The sequence below is a fragment of the Cnephaeus nilssonii genome, assembly GCF_951640355.1.
Source record: "Cnephaeus nilssonii genome assembly, chromosome: 9".
Classification (NCBI taxonomy): domain Eukaryota; kingdom Metazoa; phylum Chordata; class Mammalia; order Chiroptera; family Vespertilionidae; genus Cnephaeus; species Cnephaeus nilssonii.
Genome location: NC_137080.1, coordinates 91,542,253 through 91,567,719, shown reverse-complemented (window position 1 = coordinate 91,567,719; position 25,467 = coordinate 91,542,253). Strand labels below are relative to the sequence as shown.

General features: G+C 40.0%; 1 protein-coding gene across 2 annotated transcripts in view; it reads right to left on the bottom strand.

The window, feature by feature from the left end:
• SRPK1 (SRSF protein kinase 1) overlaps positions 1–25,467 on the bottom strand; it is a 90,538-nt gene that overhangs the window by 64,018 nt on the left and 1,053 nt on the right. The window lies entirely within an intron of this gene.

Below are 25,467 nucleotides of genomic sequence, written 5' to 3'. Positions count from 1 at the left end.
GAATAAACAGCTATAATAATTAAAACACTGTAGCACTGGTACTGGATTAGAATGAAATCTAGCCATACACTTAATAAGGTAATTTAGTATTGGATAAATATGGCATTTCAAAACAAAAAGAAAAACATCAACTGTTTATTATAATCACTGGGAAAACCAGCTATTTGAGAAAAGGGAAGATCAGAGTGAAATATGCTAACAATGTGAGGAAGGGACCATGAGCCAAGGAATGCAAACGACTTCTAGAAGCTGGAAAAGACCAGGAACCGATTCTCCCCTAGAGCCTCTAATAATTTTATGGTTGGGGGTCACCACAACATGAGGAACTGTATTAAAGGGCCGTGGCATTAAAAAGGTTGAGAACCACTGCCCTAGAACCGTGGTCAGCAAACTGCAGCTCGCGAGCCACACGCGGCTCTTTGGCCCCATGAGTGTGGCTCTTCCACAAAATACCACGGCCTGGGTGAGTCTATTTTGAAGAAGTGGCGTTAGAAGAAGTTTAAGTTTAAAAAATTTGGCTCTCAAAAGAAATTTCAATCGTTGTACTGTTGATATTTGGCTCTGTTAACTAATGATTTGCCGATCACTGCTCTAGAAGAAAGATAACTGTCTCCTTTTAAGCTACTAAATTTGTAGCAATTTGTTATAGTAGAAATAGGAAACTAATAAAGCAGTTTAGATTACTCTAACTTGTCAACCAATTCAAGAAAATATTCAAGTGGTCTGTAAACACATGAAACAATATCAAATCAATAGAAATGGGGAAAAATATATTAAAACAGGGATTTTTTAAAAAATGTACAGTGACTTGGCAGAAATAAAAAAGGAGTAATTTTGTATGTTGACAAAGATTTGGAGGGGTTGGGTGGGCATTCTTTTATGCTATAGATGAAATTAAAATTGGTGAAGCATTTTATTCTTATGTATCTTTAAAATATATTTTTATTGATTTCAGAGAGGAAGGGAGAGGGAGAGATAGAAACATCAATGATGAGAGATAATCATTGACCGGCTGCCTCCTGCACGCCCCACACTGGGGACTGAGCCTGCAATCCGGGCATGTGCCCTGACTGGAATCAACCAGTGACCTTCTGGTTTATAGATCAATGCTCAACCACTGAGCCATGCCAGTGGGCCGGTGAAGACTTTTTAGAGGTAATTTGGCAGTTTAAAAATATTCATATGGGGATAATGATGTGAAAATTTTACATTTAATGTAATTAGCATAATGCTATTAATGTATTTGAAAATACATTCACATGATTGAAATAACTATGTTGGTGAGGAGGCAGAGAAACAGAAACCTTTGTATGCTACTTTGGTGAGACTACTAAAGATGGCACGGCCAATATGGAAAACAGTGTGGTGTTTTAAATAGAATCCTACCTAATAATAGAGAAATATGCAAATTGACCGCACCTTCACTACACCCAAGCCACACCCACCAACCAATCAGGACAAGTATGCAAATCACCCCAACAAAGATGGCGGCTAATTTGCATATAAAGACAGTGTAGAAAGAAGCCAAGAACTGCAGAAGGGAGCAAAGCTGTGGAGAAGCAAGCAAGCCGGCGGGGGGAGGAGAAGGAAGGAGCGGAGGCGGGGCCGGGGGAGAAGGGAAAAGCAGGCGGGCTGGCGGAGAAGGCAGGCCGGGGGACAACGGAGGGGCGGGGCCGGGGGACAAGGGAGGAGCGGAGGCGGGGCCGGGGGAGAAGGAAAAAGCAGGCGGGCTGGTGGAGAAGGCGGGCCGGGGGACAAGGGAGGAGAGCAGGCAGGGAGGGGTAGAGTGCAGCAGGAAACCCTATTGCAGGATTTTTCCTGCAACGGGAACGCTAGTGACCATATAATCCAGCAATTTTACTTCTGGGTTTGCACCTAAAAGAATGGAAAGGACTCAAAATGTTTAATGGGTTTCAGTCCTACAAAATGAAGAGTTTTGGGGATGGATGGTGGTGATGGTTACACAACAATGTGAATGTATTTAATACCAATGAACTGTATATAGACTTAAATATGGTTAAGATGGTAAAATTTATGTATATTATACCACAATTTGAAAAAGTGCCGGAAGAAAAAAATTCCAACCAAAAATACTCTACCCAGAAAAGTTAGCATTCAGAATTGAAGATAAGGTTTTCCAGATAAGCAAATACTAAAGGAGTTCATCACTACTTAACCAGCATGGACTTATTTAAGCTAAAAAAAAAAAAAAGAGGGGGGGGTGCTGATTGATTACAAGAAAACATATAAAAGAATAAATCCCACTAGAGGGGTAAATATAGAGTAAAGGTAGTGGATTAATCACTTATAAAGCTAGTGTGGATTAATAGACAAAAAAATAGTAAAACTACCTATGATTATAATAAACTAGAGGCCTGGTGCACAAAATTCAGGGGGGGGGGTGTTTTCCTCAGCCCGGCCTGCACCCTCTCTCCAATCCAGGACCCCTCGGGGGATGCCCAACTGCCGGTTTAGGCCTGATCCCTGCAGCAGCTGGACATCCCTCTCGCAATCCAGGACCACTGGCTCCTAACTGCTCACCTGCCTGCCTGCCTGATTGTCCCTAATTGCTCTCCCCTGCCGGCCTGATCGCACCTAACTGCTCTCCCCTGCTGGCCTGATCATCCCAACTGCTCCCCTGCCCCTGATCACCCCTAACCGCCTCTACCTCGGCCCCTGCCACCGTGGCTTTGTCTGGAAGGATGACTGGAAGAAGTCCAGTCGACCCTGTCTAATTAACATATTACCCTTTTATTAGTATAGAAGAAGATGGGTAAGGGATACACAAGAAAAAAGTGACATCAAAAACAAAATGTGTGTGGGGATGGGGAATAAAAATGTTGAGCTTTAGAATGGGATCAAATTTAAGTTATCAATTTAAAGTATACCACAGATATATGTTTATGTGTAAGCCTTACGATAACCACAAGTAAAAACCTATAGTAAACAGCAAATATTAAGAGAAAGGAATATAAGTATACCACTATAGAAAGTCATCAAAACAAAAGAGAGCAAGAGAAGAAAAAAGGAACAAAGAGAAACTATAAAAGCAGGTAAGTTGTTACAGAATTTACAGGTGACTGAAAAATACACAGGAGTACAGGAAAAAAACATTTATTTTCCGATGTTTCTCTTGTACTAGAGTACAGAACTCAGGGGAGGCTGTTTCTCTCCAAATCCTGAGCAAGTCAATATGGAGGAAGCTTTCCCTTTATACCCTTTGGTTTCTTTGTCCCCCAAATATGGGATAGGACTTTCGGACCTTTCGCGGGCTTTGCAAATAGCCCCATGTGTTGGGGGTGGGGTGGGCGTGAGACCACATCTAAAGGCCTGGCCTGGTGCCAGTGCTGATAATTCCGTCTGGGGGTTGTGTATTGTTTATGGTTTATGACCTCTCTAAAATGGGAGTAGTACTTAGGTAAACAGGTCTTGCAGGACCAGATAATTAAAGAAGGGGCAGTTACTAGACTATAGGCTAACAAGAATGTGCATTAGGTTACTGGCACAGACTCAGATCGCTATATCCCCAAAAATGTCTCATTTTCCCCATCAAGTAAACAATAAGTACATACCTACAGACAATTACTTTAAATGTAAATGAACTAAATTCCCCAATCAAAAGATGGATAAAAAAACTAAGACCTATCTATATGCCATTCATAAGAGACTTACTTTACATCCTAGAACACAGTCAGAGTGAAGGGATAGAAAAAGTATTCCATGTAAAGGGAAACCAAAAGAAAGCTAAAGTAGCTACAGTTATATCAGACAAGTAGACTTTAAAAGAAAGACTGTAATAAGAGACAAAGATGGATGTTACATAATGATAAAGGTGCCAACCTAATAAGAGGATATAATGTTTGTAAATATTTAGGCACTCAACATGGGAACACCTAAATATATAAAGTAAATATTAACAGAACTAAAGGGGAAAATAGACAGTAATACAATAGTAGGGGTTTTTTATATACTACTTAGATCAAAAGATAGATTGTCCAGATAGAAAAACAACAAGGAAATATCAGCTTTAACACATTGGACCACATGGACATAACATATTGTAAGGACAGGAAAAAGGCATTTTCATTTTCTTTGCTGTGGCCTTCTACAATTTATAAGCACCTGATAATTAAACTCCAAGACTATTAGCTCCTCTGATTCAAACAGCCCCCCGGTTCAAAATGCAAGACAAGATAAGCTACTCTCAAGGCAACATTCTTACATTCCCCCTCCTTCTTGCTGTTTTCAGAACTCTGATAATGCACACCAAGGAGTCTCTAATTAGAAAGTTCTCTTCCTCCCTCCCTTTCAAGCCAGCTTCTTTTGAACTCTTCATACCTTTTGTTCTAAGCATGTTTTACAGCAAGCATGTGCCTCCTATGTGCCGGCAGAGTTTGACATGCTTGTTTTACAGGCTTGGGAAAAACACTGATAAGACACCTCCGTAGGACATCTGCCAGACTGTCTCCTGGAAAGCAAACTAACTTTTCAAGACAGCCCCTGATACCTGCTCAACTTCAGCCCAAAATCCTCCTCCCTTCCTTGCTACCTACAACAGCAGCCATCACTCTTTAAAAGTAGGAACTTTTTGTTCCCTGCCCTGTACTGATTACCAGTACTTGGCCCTTTCCGTTCCTGGAAAGTAAAATTAATTTCCTCTCTGCATCTCTTCTTTTAGCTGTGAATTCTTTCACAGCCCATATCACCAGCCAAACCCTAACAATAATCCACTGGAACAAACCGGGAACCTAAACATCCAACAGGAGAGGGCTGAGTAAATTTATTGATTATATAAATCATCCCCACTTGTTTATGTAAAAACTGATTACCAATCTGTTCATTTAAGGTAAAAATAGTAATTATTGCTAAAAGGATCACCTACTTATACCTTTATCAATACACTCCATTTTGAATGTTTATTATATTTGAAAAGGTTTCTATGCAATTAATTTCTAAAGTATCCATTATTATCTTCTTTTAAAAGTTAATTTATTGGTGCTCTCCCTCCCAGGTGAACGCCCACGCCTTTCCTGTGCCTTTATTCTTCCGCCCAAGGTGTGTTACCTTTGCCTTTCCCTCTCCTAAGCTCCAAGGGCCTTTCTTCTGCCTCTGTAACTTGTTTCTTGAGCCTACACAGCCCAGCTGGCTGACTTCTACTACATTTGTAATTTTCTAAATAAACTTTCTCTTATAATTTGGAAAAAAATAACTTATCCCATTGCCAGGTTCTTCCATGCCTTCTTGTTTATGTGTTTTCCCAAAGATCTCCCTTTGACCTGTGGCTCCAGTTCAAATTTTCCAAATCAAAAAAATAACAAATACATTGTACACCAAACACTTGCAGAGGGAAATGGATTAGCATTATTCCTGCATCTTCATAGTCTCAATATCAGGGAATTCATGGCATTCAGATTAAGTAGGAAAATAAAATTGATTTTTCTCTATATAAAATGACCATAAGCCCTTAAATTCAACAGAGATATATGTGCTTTTCTATCTCCCTTCTTCTAGAACCTCTCAATGCCAATCATATATCACCTATCGTGAAAGACATAACACAGAGCAGCGATTTTCAAACAATGTTCCACAAGAATTTTTAAAACGTGGAATACCTATTTGCTCAGGGGCACTGAACTCTTTTCCCTTAGATTGTCAAATAAAAAAATGACAACAGCCCTAACCCGTTTGGCTCAGTGGATAGAGCGTCGGCCTGCGGACTCAAAGGTCCCAGGTTCGATTCCAGTCAAGGGCATGTACCGTGGTTGCGGGCACATACCCAGTAGGAAGTGTGCAGGAGGCAGCTGATCGATGTTTCTAACTCTCTATCCCTCTCCCTTCCTCTCTGTAAAAAAAAAAAAAATCAATAAAAAATATTTTTAAAAAATGACAACAGCCAACACAATAGATATCTCATGTGAATGAATCAAAATTCTACCCATTTTTTTGGTCAGCTTGGCAAAAAATATATTTTTGTGTGTGCTGCAGAATTTTAGTAATTAATTTATGCATGCCAAGTGATGAAAAAGGTTGAAAATTGCTGACATAGTGGGTAAGAGCATGGACTCTGGTGCAACTTGCCTGTATGGTCAAATCCTGGATTTGCTACTTACTTCCTGTGTGATCTGAGGCAGGTAAATTAACCTCTCCAAGTCTATTTCCTTATCTATAAGTCATAAAAATAAAAGCACCAAGTTTACAAGGTTGCTTTGAACATTAAATGAATTAGTATTTACGAAAGCTTAGAACAGTATCTGGCAACCAGTGCTATTATTATTGCACACAGAAATTTAGATAGTCTCTTTGGGCTGGAGCTTTTCTCTATGATAGGCTGATATTGATGAATATTGGCAGCTAGTCCGGAGTAATGCTATTTTTAAATTTTGGAAGAAGGTACCAATAATATACCTGCCTGTAGAATCCACTCATATTTCACGAAACATCACTTACTAGACTATTAAAAGCCACGAAACACTAGTTTTATCCCTATTCCGATCAATAAATAAGGGATCTTATTTTGTTGTTTGCCTTTCTAAAAAAATTACTTAGTGATTTCCATAAAGCCTGTGTAATAAAGTAGATGAGAGCATTATGACACTGAGAGAGATGGGGATTTTTCTTGTTAATATAATGTAGTTTAGTTGTGCTCATCTATTTGTCCCTGATGCTTCTCAGACACCAGCAATGCCAGTAAGCACAATTCTGCTGCTTCTCTCAGCAAGGGTAGTTGTTCACTAAACACAGGAAGAAAAAAAAGAAAGAAAAATAAAACCTGAACTTGATTGTTATGTAATGCCCCCCTTTATTCTTTCATTTGGAAAGATTCAACTCATTCATGCACTTATTTAAGGGTACAATAACCTTAAAATACCCCTTGACTTCAAATTATTACATTTTAAACATTTTACTTAAAACTTTATAGAAAAGGCAGTGACAACTCCGATCTAGGACAGTTACTGCATTCCCAAGGAAAATAGTTTAGAAATTCCTATTCATAAACATATTACATCTACACCTACCCTCCCCAAAGACATAGGAAATAAAAGAAGCAATGTTTTAAACGACAAAAACATCAATTATAAAAACTGCATACAACATCTAAATACTTTTCAAATTAGTGATCCCAAAAGACCAAACTTCTTTGTTTTAGTCCAATTCAAAACCACAAAAATATTAAAGTCCATCACTGCTTTATGCAATGAGTATATAACTTAGGAAGACTTACTTTGAATATTTACGTAAGTACATGGGAATAAGAACAAGGTTCATTGCTTATTAATAAAGCCATTACTTCCTGTCTCATTCTCTATGTGGTCCAGAGAATAGCAGTCTAAGAGGAAACAGTATACAACAAACACAAAACTCGTTCTCCCATCTGGGGGACAAAAAAGCCTTCAGGTTCAATATATCCACAGTGCTAATGTTTTCTAATTTAATCAAAGGAGGTATGTACTGTAATGGAATAACTAAGTTTTACCTTAAAAAACTATTCAAAAACTAGATTCCAGACCAGCTGACATGGTTTAGTGTCAACCCATGAACCAGGAGGCCATGGTTCAATTCCCAGTCAGGGCACATGCTCAGGTTGCGGGCTCGATCTCCAGTGTGGGGGTGCAGGAGGCAGCCAATCAATGATTCTCTCTCATTACTGATGTTTCTATCTCTCTTCTTCTCCCTTTCTCTCTGAAATCAATAAAAATATATTTAAAAAAAGCAAACTAGAGTCCAATAACCATGTGATCAAACTTCCCATTACAAACATGATACAATATGAAGTACACAGCATCACCTTGAATACTCATCAAAATGTTTAACTGAAATCCAATCAATCTTTTAGTCCTAGTGAGATAGGCCAGTAAGCCAGAACAAGTGGAATAGGGAAACTGAAACAAACAGCTGAACAAATTGGCAAAGCAATTTACAGCAGATAAAGAATGTCACCTCCCTAGAGATATAACATCTAGGCCTCAGTTGTATTTCAGCTCCAGGCCCAGAAAAGCAGCAAAATTAGGTGGGAGACACCAGGAGCAGCTGCAATGACTAACAACCCCTGGCCTTGACACTGACCAATCAGTGGAGACAACTCTGATGGTTTCACATGTGAATTTTACCAAACATTCAAAGAAGAAATAACACCTATCCCAAACTATTCCAAAAAATTCAAGAGGAGGGAAGATTCCCAAGCTCATTTTACAAGGCCAGCATTATCCTAAGTTCAAAACCAGATAAAGACACTACAAAGAAACAAAATTAGCAGCTAATATCCCTGATGCACATAGATACTAAAATCCTCAACACGATATTAGCAAACTGAATCCAGCAGTACATTGAAAAAATCATATACTATGATCAAGTGGGATTCATTCCAGGGATATAAGGTTGGTACAATATCCGCAAATCAATAAACATGATATATCACAGAAACAAAATTAAGGATAAAAACCACATGATCACATCAACAGATGCAGAAAATGCATTTGATAAAACCCAGCACATGATAAAATATTCTCAGCAAAGTGAGAATAAAGGAAACATACCTCAACATAATAAGGGCCTTATATGACAAACCCACAGCCAACACCATTCTCAATGGGCAAAAATTATAAGCATTTTCTTTAAGACTGGGAACAAGACAGAGATGTTGCTCTTATTCAACACAGGGACGTGTTGAATAAGACGTGGGGCAGGCGGACATGAGGCTTCTGAGGCTGGCTGCAGCCTGGGATCACTGGGCAGGCAGCTTCTTGGTCTCCGTGGCTGCAGCCAGCCTCAGGCGCTGACGCCTGACTTCTCCAACTTCCACAGGCTGGGGGGCGGGGCTGCCGCCATGTTTTTTGTTTAATTTGCATACTCACTCTGATTGGCTGGTGGGCGTGGCCTGTGAGTGTAGCGGAGTGATGATTTGCATATTACTCTTTTATTAGATAGGATAGCCAAGATTTGGAAGGATCCCAGGTGCCCATCAGTAGTTGAGTGGATAAAAAAAGCCGTGGTACAATTACACCTTGGAATACTACTCGGCTATAAAAAGGAAAGAAATATTATCTTTTGGGACAGCATGGATGGACCTGGAGAACATTATGCTACGTGAAATAAGCGAGTCAGAGAAAGACAAGTACCATATGATTTCACTCATATGTGAAAACTAATAAAATGAACTAATTAGCAAAATAGTGACAGACTCATAAATAGTAGGCTGACAGCTGTCAGAAGAAAGGAGGCTAGGTGGAGGGTAGTAGAGGGATTGAGCAAAAAAAAAAAAAAAAGAGCAAAAACTCATGAACACAGATAACAGTGTGGTAACTGCCAGGGGGAGGGGTATAGAGGAAAGTGGAGGATAGGAAGGATAAATGGTGATGAACGGAGACATGACTTGGGATGGTAAAAACACAATACAGTGTACAGATGATGAAACCTGTATAATTTTGTTAACCAGTGTCACCCCAACAAATTCAATTAAAAAATGTGAAAAAACTGAAATTTTCATACACTGTTGGTGATAATGTTAAAAGGTACAGTCATTTTGGAAAAATTTGGTATTTTATATAAAACTAGAGGCCCAGCACACAAAATCGTGTGCAGGTAGGGTCTCTAGGCCTAGCCTGTGATCAGGGCCATCTTCCACCTGCTCGCCAGTCCCCAGTCCCACCCCATCACCCACCCGGTTCACCTTGCCAGTCCCCAGTCCCACCATGCCACTGCCACACATGCCGGTTCTCCTCGCCAGTCTCCCGTCCCGCCCCGCTGCTGCCGCCACCCACCACGGTTCCCCATGGTTCCCCGTTTGCCATCCAGTGATCAGAGCCTGTGGGTTGGGGGGAGGGACCAAGAGATCGGCGGTTCCATCCACTCGCCAGTCCCCAGTCCCGCCCTGCCAGCACCAATCCCAGTTCCCTGTTCACCATCCCGTGGGCCAGGGGAGGTGTGGGAGGGACCGAGAGGTGGTTAATGCACCTCACCGCGACTGGTCGAGCGGTCGTTCTGGTCGTTATGCCTTTATGGTCGCTAGGCTTTTATTATATAGGATTAAACAGACCTCAACCATATTCTAGCAATTCTAATCCTAGAGAAATAAAAGATATGTCCACTCATAGATTTGTGTAAGAATTCATAGAACTTTACTCATAATGGCCCCAAAGAGAAAAAAAATTGACGTCCACCAATGGAGAAGACATTAACAAACTTAGGTATAATTTTGAAACAGATTCATATTCAACAATAAAAAGGAATAAAATACTAATACATGTGACCAACACAAACAAATCTTAACCCTTTGCACTCGCTTTCTTTTTTCTCGATTCCTTTATTCTACTCGGGATTTAATTTTTTAAATACCCCAGATTTTACAAAGCACGGCAGTAGAATAAAAAACTGGAGTTTCTTTTCATACAAACTTATTTATTTGGATTTTTTTATATTTCAAATTATTGATACATCCAAAGAGTATAAAAAGAGCTGCTACTGATGCTAACCGTGTTGAGTCACACTCGACATCTGAGTGCTAAAGACTGCATACAGTACAATTCCATTTATATGAAACTAGAGGCCCAGTGCACGGAATTTGTGCACGGGGGGTGGGGTGTGGTTCCCTCAGCCCAGCCTGTACCCTCTCCAATCCGGGACCCCTCGGGGATGTCCAACTGCTGGTTGGACATCGGCAGTCGGACATCCCTCTCACAATCCTGGGCCGCTGGCTCCTAATCGCTCACCTGCCTGCCTGCCTGGTCGCTCCTCACTGCCCAACCCCTGCCGGCCTAGTTGCTCCTAACTGCCCTCCCTGTCAGCCTGTTCACCCCTTACTGCCCCCCAAAACGGCCTGGTCGCCCTCATTGCCCCCCTGACAGCCTAATTGCCCCCACTGCCCCACATGCCTGCCTGGTCGCCCCCAACTGCAACACCCCCCTGTAGGCCTGGTCACCCCTAACTGCCACCCGCCGCCGGCCTGGTCGCCTCTTACTGCCTCCCCTGCTGGCGTGGTCGCCCCCAACTGGCCCTCTCTGCCGGCTTGGTCACCCCTAACTGCCCCCCCCCCCCACACCGGCCTGGTCGTCCCACGCAGCCTGCTGTTCAGTCGTCCCTCACTAACCCCCCTGCCGGCCTGGTCGCCCCTCACTAACCCCCCTGCCAGCCTGGTCGCCCCATGCAGCCTGCTTGTTCAGTCATTTGGTGGTCTCTCACTAACCTCCCTGCCGGCCTGGTCATAGGCAGCCATCTTGTGAGGGTTAATTTGCATATTACCTCTTTATTATATAGGATTGCTGACCAGCCACACTAATCACTGACAGAAAGAAGACTGGTGGTTGCCTAGGGTCAGGATGGGGAGGGTGAGACCTTGGAAGTTCCTGCAGTGATGTAAATGTTCCAGCCTTAACTGGAGCGCTGGTTACCTGGATGCATCCATTTGCCAAAATATACTAAACTGCACTCTTAAAAATGAATTCATTATATTGTTTGTAAATTATAACTCAGTAAAAATAAGGTAGTCCCAGCCAGTTTGGCTCAGTGGATAGAGTGTCAGCCTGCAGACTGAAGTGTCCCGGGTTTGATTCCGGTCAAGGGTATTATGCCTGGATTGTGGGCTCCATCCCCAGTAGGGGGCATGCAGGAGGCAGCCAATCAATGATTCTCTTTTATCATTGATGTTTCTATCTCTCTCCCCCTCTCCTTTCCTCTCTGAAATCAATAAAAATGTGTTGAAAAAGTAATAATAATAATAAATAAAAATAAGGTATAGTAGTCTCCCTTTTATCGACGGGGATGTGTCCCAAGAACCCCAGTAGATGCCCGAAACCATGGATAGTACTGAACCCTATATGCTATGTTTTCTCTCTATACGTAAATACCTATGATAAAGTTTAATTTATAAACTAGGCATTGTAAAATTAGCAACAATAACTAATAATGAAATAGAACAAGTATAACAATATACTATAATAGAAGTTATGTGAATGGCATTGGAGCCATTATTAAGTAAAACAAGGGTAACTTGAACACAAGCACTGTGATACCACATAGTCACTCTCAAAACCATGATGGCTACTAAGTGGACAGGTAGCATATATGGTGTGGATCAGGAGTCCTCAAACTACAGCCGTGGGCCACATGCGGGTGTGTTTGCCGTTTTGTTTCTTTACTTCAAAATAAGATATGTGCAGTGTGCATAGGAATTTGTTCATAGTTTTTTTTAAACTATAGTCCGGCCCTCCAACGGTCTGAGGGACAGTGAACTGGCCCCGTTTAAAAAGTTTGAGGACCCCTGGTGTGGATAAACTGGACAAAGGGATGATTCATGTCCTGGGTTGGGTGGAGAGGGGTGGTGTGAGATTTCACTCGAAATAGCACCCAATTTAAAACTTATGCATTGTTTATTTCTGGAAGTTCCATTTAATATTTTCAGACCCTGGTTTATCGCAGGTGACTGAAATTGCAGAAAACAAAACTGCAAATAAGAGGGGACTACTATATCCCCTTTCTTCTGTTTTTAATAATTAAAACTATCCCTGGATTAATCCAAAACCAAGGTATTAAGATTTTCCTTGCTTATTGAGAGTTCTTGAAATCTGGCCTGCAGCAAACTAATAGCTCTTCATAATGAAAGGTCTTGGAATGGAACCATACAGCAGAACAGATCTGGAGAAAATCCATTTCCAATTTTGATAATTATATTTGATCTATATATATAAAAGCCTAAGTGACTGGCCGACCAGCCAGTAGTTATGACCATCAGGGGGCAGACACTCAATGCAGGAGCTGCTGAGTGACAGCAACTTTGCAGAGTGCCCTCTCGCACTCTAGGACCCCTCGGGGGATGTTGGACTGCTGATTTCGACCCGATCCCCAGGCCTCTAGTAATTATATAAACGAATGTCCTTGTTCTAAGGGAATATGCAAAGTATTTAGAGGTAAAGAGGCACAATGTCTATAACTTACTTTCAAATAGTTCATAAATGAAGGTTTTTTCCAGGCATCCACATTTTCCATTTATATGACTAAGCTGGCAACACAAACTTCTGTAAAGCCTGCTTATTTTTTGGAAGGCTCACCCACATCCTATCTAATAATCCTATCTAATAAAAGAGAAACATGCAAATTGACCATACCTCTGCTACGTCCACCAGCCAATCAGGAGCAAGTATGCAAATTAACCCAACCAAGATGGTGGTTAATTTGCATATCCAGGCGCAGAGCGAAGACTGAAGACAGCGTAGAAGGAAGCCAAGCGCTGCAGAAGGGAGCGAAGCTGCGGAGAAGCAAGCTGGGCAGCGGAGAAGGGAGGGAAGCAGGCGGGGCGACAGATGGCTGCAGGAAGCCCTATTCTTGCAGGAATCTTCCTGCAATGGGCCTCTAGTTTATGATAAATAGCCACTAGATGGCAGTCCGTGACCCCCTAATCTCAGCAGCTTAGGTTTCCACAGGAAGCATTTTAGACTCAATTATTCTTAAAAAACAAACAAACAAAAACTGATGATCTTTAATAAAGCACCCATATTACGCAACCACTACATTCAAAATAAATGTTTTCACAATGGCCTACAAGGCCTTACATGATCTGACTTTTCATTGCCACCCAAACCCATCTCTGACCTTCTCTCTTTAGGTCTGTGCTAGTGTTAACTTTCCAGAGAACTTCCCTGACCCTGCTATATAAAAGAGCTGTTCGCTGCATGCCATACCTAACCCCCTTCCATCTTGCTTTATATGTCTTCAGCACTTGACATTTTATTGTCTTCCTCCCCACATTCCCAGACTTTATTTTGCTCAAGAAGGATACATACAGGGCATGTATCTTCTCTTTCATCTTTCACTATTACATGTCATTCTTCAATTGAAGTCCATTACATCCCCACCCCCGACCAGTAACCCTATGGAACTAGACTGAAGAGTTCTAGATGTCAAGCATTGAAGTGTTCATAAATGAAGGTTTATGTGGAAGGAAGTCTTCAAGAGATTTAAGCAGCAGAGTGACCCTACAAAAGCAGTGCTTTAGAAAAATTCCTTTGGCAAGGAGGTGGTAAAATGTAGCAGAACTAGAACGCAAAGATCCAGAAGACACTTTAGCCAAGGTCTCTGGTGTCAGGAGACTTAGGTTTGATTGATAGCTTACCAGGGCCCCATGATTTTAAATAAACTGCTAATTCAAGAAGCTCTTTGTGCCTCAGTTGCCCAGTGTGTAAAATGAGGGAAGGAAAAGTATCTACCTCATAGGGACTATACAGGTTATGCTTATCCTATGCTTAGCAAAGTGCCCGATATATAAATTTTAGCATTGTGTGTCAGAAATAAGGGAAAAGGAACAAGCAAATATTTGTTCATTTATTCAACTTATTTTTAGAAATCAGTTTATTTACATGTAAAGTTAGTTTTCCATTTCTTTCTGTCTTGAGGAATGAAGAATTATAGCATCTCCTAATGCAGACAACTATCTTCTAGGGACGGACTGTGTAATGCACTAAATTGTGCCCCCCCCCCCCCCCCCCCGCTGCCCCAATAAAGATATATTGGAGTCCTAATCTCCAGTAACTCAGAAGGTGATTTGAAGATAGGATCTTTATAGAGGTAATCAAGTTAAGATGAGTTCATTAGGATGAACCCTAATCCATATGACTAGTGTCTCAATGAAAAGGGGAAACTTGGACACAGATTAAGACACGCACAGGAGCATGCAGGAGGTAGCAGATTGATGTTTCTCTCTACATCAATGTTTCTCTCTAAAAAATCAATAAAGCTCTAGGCTGGTTTAGCTCAGTGGATAGAGCATTGGCCTACAGACTCTTGAAGGGTCCTGCGTTCCATTCGTTAAGGGCACATGCCTGGGTTGTGGGCTTGATCCCCAGTAGGGGGTGTACAGGAGGTAACCAATCAATGATTCTCTCATCATTGATGTTTCTATCTCTCCCTCTCACTTCTCTCTGAAATAAAAAAATATTTAAAAAAATAAAAAATCAATAAAAACATTAAAATGAGTACTAGAATATCAAGAGAGCAAGCTCATGTGTAGACAGAACCTGACATCTTTGATCAAACTGCTTTGTTGAAAAGATATTCAAGAACATGCACAGGCTGAAGAGCAGCAAGTGATTAAGAGCAAAGTGAATGAGAAGATACGAGTGCCCATAAATTACATTTTTAATCAGTTACAAAACAAGCCTACCCTAGTATTTCAGGAAACAAAAGTTCACAAGGAGTAGGAGCCTTTTTTAAAATGCCTGTGTCACTCAAAACAAAGAATTTAGAATTTGAGTAAAGTAAATAATATAAAAGATAATCAACATGACTCTGTACCAACTCCAAACTTTATGTCATTGATGTTTTTACCACTATTGGTGACAGTTCTTATATAGTAGTTAAAATATATATTAAATGTCCTCAAATTCCTTAATAAGCTATCCTAGAATACCTATCAATATTGTCCAATGCACTATGCCACCCGAAATGTTAGTACTCAATAGCAGTCTTGGTCAGGTTGCTCAATTTGGTTTGAGCATTGGTTCCCAAAACGCCAAGGTTGCAGATTTACTCTCCAGTCAGGGCACATAAAAGAAGCAGCAAACGAATGTGTACATAAGTGCATTCAACAAAACGATGTCTGTCTGCCTGTCTGCCCTAAATAAATAAATAACCCAATAGCACCTGGCCTTATATCTTCATCTTTACAACTAAAGGCATGCATTGGTACAAATCAACATGATTTATCATAAGCTCCTGCCAACTGACTTTGGTGTCCAGTGCTACTAGTATGCTTCTCTGAAAATGAACAAAGTATATTTAACTTATTTTGTGCTTTCTGATAACTTTCTGAAATTACTTCGTGTCAAAGTAGTTGAAAAACTTGATACCCTGGTCTTCATGACTGATCTTGTGGTCCTTTTCAAATTCCCAAAGTTAATCGTTTTTAGGCACACAGAATCACAGGGCTCTTCTACATCTGTGCTTACTATCATTTTAAGAGAGGGTGCTTGAGACAGTATTAAGACCGTTAATGCTTATGAAGACTGGCAGAAATTACAGAGTGCAGACTGTAAGCCAAATCTTGCTCCTAAGCTCTTGTTTATAATGGATAAAAAAAAAAGTTAAAATAGTTGTGAACACTAAACAATCTGGAAACACTCTCAAAAAATCCGATTACCTGGTAACACTGGGCTCATCTTCCCACTGGACAACCAGTAAGAGCTAAGAAGTCTGTTCTTTAGATACAAAGGAGGAGTGCCAGAAGCCAAATCCAGCATGTCAGCAGGGCTGAATCATCTGGGATGGCTAAAAAGCGTCTCCCCCAAACCTGAATAGGATAATCGTTTACTGCCAGACAGCTCAGGGCATTTTATTGCCTCCTGTTGGCCAAACACCTGAACGGCTGTAGGCTATTCCCCAAACTGACAATGCTTCTGTAAACCTACCCTCTGAAACCGTACCCTTTGAAGTATATGTCTCTACCTTGCCTTAGGATAAACTGTATTAATAAATAGCACGGGGTCCTTAGGCAAGGGGTAGTCTTCAGGTCTTCAGTTCCTTTAGCTGAAGATCATCTGACCCCCAATGTCTTTCAAAATTATCTTTCGTCCTTGGACACCTTCTTAATCATCTATGCATCAGCTTCTTTCTCCAGATTGCTGAACCCTTTGTAAGGCTGGGACAAGAACCCCAGCAGAGGAGTCTCACTGAACACATTCTAATAATCACCATTCCCTTTTGGCTTACTCATAGTATGCTTCATAAGCCACATTCTAAAAATAAACCAACACTATCACAAATTATATACATTACTAGTAGCCCATTTGCAGGATTCAATCCTGCAAGCGGCCGCTTCGGCCGCGTGCACTGCCGCTGCCGCAGCCGTTGTGGCCACCACACCTGTACCCGCGCGCCGCTGCCGCCCGCCGCGCTCCGCGGCGCTCCGCCCCGCCGCACTCCGCCCCGCCCGTGCTTTCCCTCTGGCAGCCACCTTGCTTTCCGCTTTTCCTCCCTCTTCCTCCTAAGTTGTCTTCAGTCTTCACTCCTCCCTCCCTCAGCGTATGCAAATTAACCGCCATCTTTGTTGGGTAATTTGCATACTCGCCCTGATTGGCTGGTGGGCGTGGCTTTGGCTGGTGGGCGTGGTTTGGTGTAGCGAAGGTGCGGTCAATTTGCATATTACTATTTTATTAGGTAAGATTAATTTTAAACACAGATGACCAAAAATTCTGCAAGGTTAGGAATCTTTTGGAACGCCAAAAATATAAAACGAAACAAAAGATCTGTGTAACTAGATGGTAACATAAACACACAGCAAGGGACTAGCCTATGTAATTTTAAAACTCAGTCATTTTACTCTACAGCCATAGTGAAATATACCCTAACAACAAAAGTCATTAACTTTCTTCAGTAATCTATTGTTGGTGGTAGTGTTGGCATTATCATTCTGAGACTTTTGGTAATAGTTAATAATGCTGATGCTGTTGAGAACTAGGGTTTCTAGTCTAGGCAAAAGGAGAGAGAAGTAAAATCAAAGTTAAGAAAAGTCCCCAGGTCACTTGATTTTCAAGCATAACATGAATTCATGATTTTTTAAAAAAAGAGAAAAACACAACTTATTTTCTACCTCTAATAACAGGAAAAGGCCTGGAAACACTGACTAACTCAATAAGAATAAGCATTGTAAATGCCTAGATTGTGATCTCCAAATGCTATTTCCCATTAAAAGGCTTCTAAGAGAAAAGGCTATTTCCTGGTACAAAATAAAGTCTGGATGAACTATCATACCAGATACAAAAAGCTATCAAAGATGCCTTAAATTAAGTCAAATGAACTCAGGGGAGCATCATGTAAGGACTCATTGGTCAAAGATGGGACAATCAATAATTTTTAACTACACATGCTACAAAATGCATGAATATTGAAAATACTAGTAGCCCTGTGCATGAATCTGTGTGCCAGTAGCTTGCTGCTGCCCTCCAGTAGCTCTCTGCCCCCGCCCTCCTGTAGCTTCCCCCCACCGCCCCATCCCCCATAGCTTGCTTCCCTGCCCCCTCCTGCTGACCTGTGATCCGGTGGTTATGCTTCACAGCGAAATGACCATTTGCATATTACATCTTTATTACATAGGATTATGCAAAGTAAAAGAAGCCAGTCACAAAAGAGTACATATTATATGATTCCAGTTATATGAAATACCCAGACTAGGAAAATCCATTGGGACAAAACGTAGATTAATGGTTGCCTAGGGTTAGAGGTGGGATAGCACTGGAAGTAATAATGAGTGACTAACTAAAGGGCACAGGGTTCCTGTTGGGGTGATAAAAATGGTTGAAATTTATTAAATCTTGGTGATGGTTCACAACTCTGTGAACACACACAAAAATAACTGAATTGTACATTTTTAAACAGGTGAGTTTTATGTATGTTAAGTTATAGCTCCATAAAGCTATACACAAAATACCAAGTATAATTTTTTTAAATCTTCACCCGAGGATATTTTTTCATTGATTTTTAGAAAGTGGAAGAGAGAGGGAAAAACAGAGAAATAGCAATGTGAGAGGAGCCTGCAACCGAGGTACATGTCCCTTGACTGAATTGAACCTGGAACCCTGAGGTCCACAGGCTGACGCTCTATCCACTGAGCCAAACCGGCTAGGGCTACCAACTATAATTGATTGAACCACATACACCAGTTTATACTCAAATAAAGCTTTATTGGTCATTTTGGAGGATACTATGAATCCAATTTATTTTGAAAACTGGAAAGTACCAAGTATTTCTCCTGTCTCTCAAAAATATGAAGCATTTTTCTAGGTAACCAAAGAGATGAGGTGAAGTTTCTCTTTAGAGAAATATTAGTTAATAAAGTCAAGAATAATAGATGATCATTTTGCAACCCTAAATAAAATAAATGGATCCAGGAAATGATCAATGGCCACTAACATCACGAAGAGTCAATCAGACAGTAGGTGCTGCCTGGTAAAAGCATATACCATCACCTATGAAGCAGTCTAGCAAAAATAAAAACCATAGAGAGTCTATAGATTAAAAGACTAGAGAGACTTGTCCAATAATAGCAATATAAAGACCTTAGGAATCCTCATTCAAACAAACTTAAAATTAGCAGGAAAATCTGAACAGTTTGGATATTTGCTATTAAGGACTTGTCTTAAATTTTTTTTTTTAAATATGTTTTTATTGATTTTTAGAGAGAGGAAGGAGAGGAATAGAGATAGAAACATCATCGATTGGCTGCCTCCTGCATGTCCCCTTCTGGGGATTGATCCTGCAACTGGGGCATGTGCCCTGAACAGGAATCGAACCAATGACCCTCTAGGTTCATGGGTCAACGCTCAACCACTGAACCAGACCAGCAGGGCTTAAATTATTTTACGTGTGAAAATAATACTGTATTTATACTTTAAAAAATTAAGAGTCCATAACTTACAAAATAAGATGTCTGAGGTTGTTTTAAAATAAGATGGAGGGGAGCAGAGATTTACTGTAGATGAAATTACATTAGCCATAGTTGATAACTGCTAAAGTTGAGATGAATACACAAAGTTTATTTTGCCATTTTTCTCTCATTTTGTATATATTTGAAATTTTCCACATTAAGTTTTAAAAAAGACAATAATTTGCCCTAGCTGGTTTGGCTCAGTGGATAGAGTGTCGGTCTGCAGACTGAAAGGTCCCAGGTTTGATTCCGGTCAATGGCACATGCCCCAGTTGCGGGCTCGATCCCAATGACATATATATAATTGATGTTTCTATCTCTCCCTCTTCCTCTCTGAAATCAATACAAATATATTTTTAAAATAAAAATAAAATGAAAAAGACAATAATTCTATCAATTCTACACATCTTTGGAATTATTGCATTTCACAAAATCAGATATGGATATGTCTCCACCATTACATATCTGAAATCAAGACATTTTAAAAATATTTTTATTGATTTCAGAGAGGAAGGGAAAGGGAGAAAGAACACCAATGATAAGGAAGAATCATTGATTGGCTGCCTCTTGCACACCCCTTACTAGGGGTCAAGACAACAACCTGGGCATGTGCCATGCCTGGGAATCGAACCATGACCTCCTGGTTCATAGGTCGTTGCCCAACCACTGAGCCATGCCAGCTGGGCTCGAGACACATTGTATAGCAAATGGTATATCAGTTTAATTGGTAGTGTTTTTTCTTAGTGGTACATAAAATGGTGTATTTTAAAACTGATTGCACCTTAATTCAATAAAAAACTGTAAGGCTATAAATATATAGGGTGGGGCAAAAGTAGGTTTACAGTTGTGACTACATGAAAGTTTCTTCTTCTATTATTTACTAGAGGCCCGGTGCACAAAATTCATGCATGGGTAGGGTCCCTAGGCCTGGCAGGTGATCAGGGCCTTTCGGGGCCTTCCTTCATTCCGCGCTACCACCTGGTCATCAGCACACGTCATAGTGAGCAATAGAACTCCAGAGGGGACACTTTGCATATTAGGCTTTTATATACATAAGAAGATTATTATATTTTTCATATAGACAACTGTAAATCTACTTTTGTCCCATCCTGTATTTAGATACTGATTTCCCCTTAGTTAAATAATTGCTTGCACTGTACTTAGAAAGAAGAGTTAAAAAAAAAACCAACCTCTTAGCTATTGGAATTTCCTTACTTGCTTGGGATTAATTCAGTTAGAGTGAGAGAAGCATTAAAATAATACTTCAGCCAATATAAAAATGAAGCTAGTCCCCAAACTAGCATTAATGGTAGAGAGGACCTGGGGAGCAGGGGCAAGTCTACCTATGGGTGGGGGTGGGGTGGGAGGGGGCAGAATTGTTGTAGTTATTCCACCCAGTCTAAAAAAAATAGTAAAAACTGATTTTACTTGACCAACCTGTTTTTTCTTCATTTTAAAAAATATATTTTTTTATTGATTTCAGAGAGAGGGAGGGAGAGCGAAAGAGAGAGAAACATCAATGATGGGAGAGAATCATTGATCGGCTGCCTTCTACTGGGGATTGAGCCTGCAACCTGGGCATGTGCCCTGACAGGGCTGAACCCTGACCTCCTTGTTCATGGATCGATGCTCAACCATTGAGCCACACTGGCTGGGCTTTTCTTAATTTTTAATAAAGGAGTTCCTAAGCATGAAACAAGTTGCTCATTTCAAGAAATCTAAAGGAACATGATAATATGGCAGCCTTCGGGCCTCACTGTAGTAGAAACACTAATGTAAACAAAATTTACTAACATATAAACTTACTGAGGAACAAAAGAGGACAGGAAAGTATTTCTGACAAGGGCAAATCTAGAAATACAATTTTGCCAAGTACCATTCTAATGTAATCACACAATTAAATATGCAAGTTTTAAAAGATATGATGGTTATTGTTGAAAACTTCAAAGGTAAAGGGAAAGACAGATTAGCTACATTTACAAAAAAACAATTTATGTCAAAAACACACTATAAATGAAATATGAAAGGCTAACAAGCTGAAATACAAATCTGCCACATGACAAAAGATATATTCTAAATAAACAGATCTTAATACCAAGAAAACAGCCAACAATCTATTATAAAAAATGGGCAAAAGATAGGAGCAGGTCAATAAATATATCTCCAAATGGTCACTTTGCTGGTAACAAATTTAAATAAAATTAATTTATAGATTACCAGATCTGAGAGGCTTTTTCAATGAATAGTGCCCAATTCTGGTGGCTAAGCAGGAGATACAAGAATAGTCCCACCCCCAATACTCTGCTTGGCACAGTCCTCCTTAATTACCTACTTCAAGTGCTTCCTTTTCAATGTGGACTCACCCTATTTAAAAGTGCATCCTATCCCCACTTGTCAATCCCCCCATTTTCCATCTTATCACCTAACATACTATGTAATTAACTTATGTCCATGGCTTATTCTATCTCCCCCATTTAAGTATAGTTCCCCAGGATTCGATGTTTTTCTTTCATTAATGTATCACATGATAGGTGTTCAAAACTGTTTAACAAATAGGAGGTAAGCTAGTTAACTCTTCTAAAGAAAACTCTTGACAATATGAACTATTGTCATTATGACTAAGAATTTATCCTAAGAAAATAATCACTAATGTGAGTGACTAATGTTTATCTAAAAGATTATTCATCTTGGCTGTGTAAAACTGGAAACAGCCTATAGTATAGCATTTAAAATGTAGAATATACTAAATGCTATGAAAAATGTTCATGGTAATGTTAACTCGGAAAAGTATACTGAATGATTTAATTTTTGTCTTCAATAGTGCACGTTCATGAATAGGAACTAAATAAATTATCCATTTAATGGAATACCAGATGAGGCTACTCTCTATCTTAGTATGGAACCAATTCTAAGACTTATTGAAATTAACAACAAAAAACAGACCTTAAAAAAAGTTGTAAGACTGCACTATATGGAACTGATACAGAACCAATTTCCAAGGGACACTGTTCAGTGTAAAAAGTACCCAATACCGTTTAATTAAAAACAGATTTTTTAAATTGATTTAGAAAGGAAGGAGAGGGAGAGAGAAACATTGATTGGTTGCCTCCAGCATGTACCCCAATCCGAGAATTGAACCTGCAACCCGGGTATGTGCCCTGATTGGGAATCCAACCTGTGACCTTTTGGTGCATAGGATAATGCTTATTCAACTGAGCCACACGAGCCAGGGCAATACCATTTCATTTTTATAAATTGGTTTATGTACTCTACTCACTGCTGGATAAAAATTATGGAAATTTAAAAGTATTTTTCTCTTCTAAATTTTTAATGTAACAATTACATTTTTGGAAAATTAAATAAAACCACCTCTGCTCTGCCTCCATAGGAAGTACTAGAACAAGAAAAAGCACTTCTCCACCTACCAAATTTATCCTAAACCCACAAAGTTCTTTAACTGCAAATAAAGTAAAAATTGCTGTCCAGATTAAATTCTTAAGTAATAAAATTATTACATATAAAATCCATTCAGGAATTATGTTTCATGAAATAATGTGACAAGCAGTTTAACTGTTAAATTATAAAACCTCAGGACAAACAGATACAGGCCGATATTGGTATACACATTGAAAACCAAATGCTCAAAGGGAGATAGAGCATTCTGCCCTTTCAGAGACATCATCAGTGGGCCATGAAAGGGTGCCTAAGGCATCCAGAGGTCCCTTATTCAGAAACCTCTGTTCTGTTCACTCAGCCTCTACCTTATTTGTCCTTTGCCACACTGAAAGAAACTGTCACTTGGTGACAGCAGTATACTTTGGGGTATGTCAACTCCGGCTGGAATCCTAACTTTACAATTTTATAGGGGAGTAATTTACAAATCTCAATTTCCTTATCTGCAAAGTAAAATACAGATTATCACAAACAAGTTAATGTTAGTAAGAGTAGAGTCTGAAAAAGTGAAATGAAGGAGGATTTCTTCAAATAAGACAACTAAAAATCCTCAAAGTAATATCTTTCAACACAGTATGTGAACCCAAAGGAAACACCCTAAGAAGCTCAAGGCAGGAGCCCTGGATTCCAGTATTGACCCTGCTACAACCAGCTCCAGCTCCACGGGTGTACTGTTTCATGTACTAACTAGTTTGCAGGTTCTAGTTTTAAGATCTACAAAACCAGGGGACCGAAAAGCACTTCCACCTGTCTAATACCATGACTAAATTACCAGGATGCCATTACTGTTGTACTTTCAAAAGTTTCTAAATTTTTTCATTTAAATGCTTGGTCCCTATCAATTTTCATTATGACTGAGCTACCAGACATAAGAGCATGTAAGACTATTTCTTAACTTAGTTACAAAGGTCAAATTGCTAAAAAGTGGCCAAAATCAAAATTCAAACCAGATCTAACTCTGACCAAACTCTATGGCATGCTTCTTCCTCAGACCTTCTCCCTGATTAATCTCCTGGTAACTAACAGCTTGCCTTGGCGAAATGACTGGAATAAAGAGTCATGGAACAGAGTCAAGTTACCTGAGTCAGGTGGGGCTTGTATTCTAACCAACTTAATTAATTAGACATTTCAGCTACTTAAGAGGTTAGAGAAAAAAAGGTAAAATTATCAAGAAAGGGTATTAATTGAAGACAAAAAAAAATAAAGCATCTTTGACACTACAAGTAAACAGTATCAGTTCATTCACATACATTTCAGGAGTCAAAGTTGCACAGGATTAAATATCAGCAAAATAACTGTAGATTATCTGTACTATTAACTTGCTTTTAGACAAGTACGGAAATAATTAAGAACAGAAATAAGTAGGTTATAGTAGTAAATGGAGGGGTAACCGATATCAAAGTACATATAACTCAGCTTTAGAATAAGGCATATAGTCTAACTAGATAATCCAAGGTAATAAATAACATGTATTAAAGTATATGATCATCTATATCTATATACCTCCCAAATTATAGATTCAGGCTAATATAAAAATTAATTTCCATGTTCGAAGACCAGGACAGAGAACTTCTAATACGGAAAATAACAAAATCATCACCTCCTTACATCAGCAAAAAACGTTTTATAACATATTCATATCAGCTCCACAGAGAATAACAAAACTAAGATACAAAAAGAAAATGAATAACATTTAAATTCCCACTGCATATTAGAACCAGGTTAGCTCCTTGCTGTTTCCATTAAACCAATGTGGGAATTAAAAACTGGTTTTTCAATAATCCATACATGGATAACTCACATTTAAATGCGTTGGTTACCAAGCACTTTACAAAATAAGAAATTTCATAAGACAGCTGATAGAAATGGAGCAAGAGGTGAGGTCACCTACCACTTTAGCGCTATTGATAGCAGTCATTATGTGCTCTTAAACATTAGGTAGCCACCAATAACATACACCCCTATCTAGTACCTACCCCTATCAGTAGGGCAACCTAGGAAAAGCCTGGAAATGCGTTTTATCAGCTCAGAAAGAACTAGACGGTATACAACTCCACATAACATCAAGTAAATGGAAAAGTGCCAAGAAAATAGTGCACTTTTTTTTTTCTTAACACAAACTGTCTAACAATTTCCAAGACCCTTTGCAGTTAAATGTTAGTACAAGAGAAAACTTCTTTAGACCGAGCCTCACTTGCAGAAGCCCTCTACCGGGCGTTTCTCCTAAGCTGTGTCCAACTTTTGTGTTTCCCACAATAGCGCTAAGGTTATGCATCCTGCTGATAAAGCCAGACATGTGGCACTCAGCACGGCAAACCAGCATCACCAACAGCCTTGGCTAAAGACCTTTCCTGTCGCTATTGTGATGCCCACTCCCGAAGGCGTCTGCATTCAGAGCGAGGGCTGGGGGTTAGGGGGAAGCGAAGCAGCAAGAGAAGCCGGCTGTGTACACAGTGGTCCGTCTGCACACCGCAAGCGAAGGCTCAGGAAGTTGACTAACGCAGGGGAAAGCTCCTCGCCCTCCTCTAGAAATGGGACCAAAACACGGCGGACTCATTCGAGAATCCCCTGACGGCCTACTGTACAGACTCAGGAGGCAAGGTAAGACG